This window comes from Pygoscelis adeliae, unplaced genomic scaffold, assembly GCF_000699105.1.
Source record: "Pygoscelis adeliae isolate BGI_AS28 unplaced genomic scaffold, ASM69910v1 Scaffold77, whole genome shotgun sequence".
Lineage (NCBI taxonomy): Eukaryota > Metazoa > Chordata > Aves > Sphenisciformes > Spheniscidae > Pygoscelis > Pygoscelis adeliae.
The window spans coordinates 175,645-180,185 of record NW_008825216.1 but is presented as its reverse complement, the minus strand read 5'-3'; positions in this window follow the sequence as shown (position 1 = coordinate 180,185).

Sequence of the window (4,541 nt, the reverse complement as noted above, 5' to 3'; positions counted from 1 at the left end):
TACCATGACTGTGGTTTTGTAAATTTAGCTACAATTCTTTTAGCCCAAGCTATTAGCTTAACTCACCTGACAGTAGTTTCAGGTTTGAAAAAAAAAAAAAAAAAAAAAAAGACCCATAGTATTTTGGGGTTTTTTTGTGTGGCTAAAACTACAAAAAACTCCAACAAACCAAGTAACTGGCCCTTCCCCTTTATTCCTCAAGAAAATCTCTCAGGCCTGATTCAGAGGACTGCATTTGCTCAGATCAAAATAGAATAAGCCACTTACTAAGGATTAATTAGGAATAAGTCACTGATTTAGAATCCTTTCGCATGAAAGGACTAGAGAAAGGAGGACTCAGAAGCCCTATAAAGGGAGGGGAAAAAGTGCACCATATATGAGAATGCCATGGTTACAGACCAGAACAGATTAATTGTTGAAAGACATCATAACAGAATTAACAGGAGACACCGAGAACTAGCTGGAGGATTAATTTGTGTGGCAAAGAATTGAGCTGATAATAAAAATAACACAGCAGAAGAAAACAAGGAAAAAACAAGGAAAAAAAAGGCTCAGAAGAGATGGTAGAAAGCACAGAATGAGACATAAGACTTGGTCCCGATTAGCAGCAGGGTTGTTCTTGCAAGTTGTTGAAATGGTTTTTGGGGAAGTGGCAGATGCATTTAAGAAGTTCATAAGGAGAGATGAGGGAGAAACTGAGAAATTTTGAAAAGTAAAAGTTGTCCCTTAGTGTATCTGATCTCCTCCTGTTTACACAAAGACAGAATTTCTAGAAGCTTCTGACAAACAGGTAAATGCCAAAAATACAGAGTACATGCTGAATTTTGTAGGTTTTTGTCAATTGTCACAGGTGTTTTATTAAAAAAGAATTTTTCTTCAACATACCTTTTTAACTGCAGGCTAAGTTTACACATACCACAAAACTAATAAAAACTGTGGCAGCTTTTTAGTCAGTCAGGAAATAGCTTCAAACGGTAGTACCACGCCGTCATAGGTAGCCTGCAAGTGCCAAATTCAGCTATGCAAGCTACTACGGAAATACCACTTTGCTCAGTCCTTCCAGCAACCAGGGCTGATGTGACTTAATCTCATTAATTCACTGAGCTGAATGCAATGGAGAAAAAGACAGCTCAGCAGTTTAACAAGCATTTTTCTTTCCTTCCCCCACCTTTCATTTTGAAGTTCCCTCTATCATTCACGAATTCCCTGCCTCACATCCACAGATAATCTAATCAAACAGCTTTTTTCCCCTAAGGTCGCTTTGTTTTTCTAAAAGTTTAAATCAGCCAGAACCAATTCGCTGATTGTGCATCACAAACTGAACCAATCTACATCCATTTATATCCAAGTACACACAATAAATATAGTTATCCCCTCACAGAAATAAATGGAGTTTTCATTCTTTTAAAACTCTACATAGCATTCAGACTGAAAGGAGGGCGCTCTTTTAAATTAAATTCTCCAGAAACTTAAGACACTAAAAATTACAAAAAGCAAATAAGCAGGTGTTTATGTTGGCTAAAGATTCCCATTTATAAAAAAAAGGTAATAGAACCATAAACTAGGGGTGTGGGGTTTTTTCAAACCACAGTATAAACTCGAGTCCTTCCCCCAGAACTCGCCCTTTATCACAAAGATTTTCCCTTCAGACTACACGATTATTAACAGACATTCAATTTTTATACAATTTCTCAAATATTAAAGGAAGCTTCCTTAAACCTCCAAAGTGCAGATGTATAGTTCAAAACAATTGGCTGAGAAAGCAAATTATATTTATGAAAAAAAAACTTGGCTGTATTCTCTCTAAAATCATAACAAGAGGTTAGAAAGAAGAGTTCAAACAACAATAAATCTAGATGTTCAAAGTAGTCAGCCAGAACAGCCTAGACAGTCAAGAAAAGTCTTACAAAACTTTCGGTATTGTAAAACTTGCCTCAGCTTCCACTATTTGGGAGTCAGTGAGTAAAATATACTTCTTTACTTAAACTATACTATAATATCAAGCCACTTTGCAAGCAAGGAAAACTAAGTAACCCTGACCTAGAGCTCATAGCCTGAAATAGCCAGGCAGTGAGGTAAAACAAGAAGAAGAAGGAAATTAAAATAAGACATGTAGGAAAAGAAATCTAATTTTGTGTACTCTCTTTCCAAAAGGTCTGATCTTTGTTACTGTGCACAGTACCATTCTCTAGTTAATGTAAAGAACTGCTAAAGACAAGGATATATGCAGTTGGCTTTGTCACTAGCTTCTACTTCTGTACTAGGAGCAGTGAAGCCTGAGAAGGTATCTGACAGATAAAACGCTTAGCATGAAAAAACTTTTTTCCCCCTAAATAGCAATGGTTTAAACCTTATTTTTTGCAAGACAATGGAGACAGAAAGGAGCAGTAAAATAAACTGGGGCTAAAGAAAGCAGAGCTTTGCTGTGCCTAGAGAGGGAACAAAAATTTTATGCAAGGGAATCAGGCATCCAGCATGAGATTTGCAGAATATAAAGACTTGTCTCGTATGGTAGGAGAGAAAGATATTTAGTCACGGGCCTTTGGATAACAGAAGAGAGAGAGATGGAGGCAAGTGAATAAAGAGGTCATGATAGTCAAGGCAGGAAGGTAGCATGAATACATCCAGACTGAAAAATGTTCCACAGCGGGTGAGGACAGTACTACTTATTTACTAAGGAAGCAGACTGAAATCAGACTCCACAATCTCAATGACTGTATGCCAAATGAAACTTGTGCAGCTGCCAATGGTGAAGGAAGAGGATGGACTAGGATGAGAGAGAGGGGGAGCAAGGAGAATAATTCAGAAAGCAAGGATTTATCCCATTTTCTCTGCAAATTGGTTAAGATTATCAGGATAAAATTATGGAAAGGAAAACTAAATCCAAGGATACACAAGAAAAAAATCTGAGCACTATAGAAAAGAAGAATGCACTTGGCTTTTCATCTCAACAAATGAGAGAATGAAGGTAAGGTTCAGGGAGTCCCCACTTGGGGACTGGACAAAAAAAGCAAAGAGCATTACAGGTACAGAGCAAAAAGAGTCCACTCTTACTGGGCAAGGACAACCAGTCTTTAAAATTAATTGGCATCATCTACTTCCTGACTACAAATAATGAGGGAACAAGTTCTTAGGAAGTTTCAGAGAGGGAGAGCATGGCTTTGTATCTACAAATAAGTTTAGCTAGTAAGGAACAAAGCTGGTTGCAAAATATGAAAAATTAATTTATTAGCCTAAGCCACAATAGTTTTCAGGGATTTCTCTAAAGGCACAAAAAGCCACAATAGGGACTGTAAAAACCTAAGTAAATGGCTTTCATGTGGCAGAGGGCACTGAAATTTACAGTCATGAACTCATAGCAATGTTCATAGTTTCTTTCACACACTCTCCTATGCAACATTTGCTCATCTTATAGTGCTACAGGATACTAATGTAAAGGTTATCTAACTTGTGTGCTTGGCCTCATGGTACAATTTGTTCTACATTCGTGACTGTGGCTACGTAATATATGCAATAGATAATTTTATATCATTATAATGCTGTTATATCTAGCACCCATTCACCAGAGAAAGTGGTTTCATATTGGCCCAGATTGTTTCAAACAATTTGACAGTGGAAGAATAAACAGAAGTGAAATCTGGCTTTAGCTCAGTTAGTTCACCTTCGACCAAAAGCTCACCTAGTGAAAAAGCAGCAATGAAGACACCTCCTTTGGCGTGCAGCAGACGTTCAGAAGTGACCAATGGTTAGGCCCACAGATTCAGCCACAGCTCTTCTCAGTTGACTTCATGTTTCATTTTTGAGTTGTTTGTAGATGCTTTCTATGGACATATTACCATTTCAGTTCTCATAAGTGGAAGTATTTTTCATTTTCCTAAAACATCACCAAACTTTGCAAACACGTTAAGAGGAAGGACCTTGAAATATGGAACCAACCCTGCAATCTAGACTGATAATATCTTGCAAAGTAACAATCACTTTCACAGCAAGATTCATCAGGCACGAGACTTATATCCAGGAAGCAAATTGTAGATATGGAATTGTAGGTACACATCCCTGCCCAACCACTTTTTTAGCCAACTAAATGTCACGTTAGCGTGGTGAAGCATGTTCCAGTATATTGTTGCTAACGTTATAAATGCCTACATTGCTTTGCCAGTCACAATACAGCTTCCAATTACTTGTCCTTCCCAACCTCATCCCCAAGGGTACACGCAATATCCCAATAATTTGTATGAAGGCACCTGTGACAACGGAAGGCCAGCATTCATTCATTAGAGCAGGAAAGAATAAAGCCATGAGCTTGAACTGATGATGGGCAATTTAACAGTAACATGAAAATGTTTCAATTCTAAACCTTACCAGGTAATAATGCTGTCATCACAGGATACTAGTGCTGCATCCACAATAGTCCTCTTCACTCTGGTGTCTCTCCATTTCACTACCCAGCACTCGGGCAATGCTACCTGGATAACCTCTCCATGCCAGCAATTCTAAGGGAAATGAACAGGACAGACGTCCCGCTTCCTCCTCCTTGTACA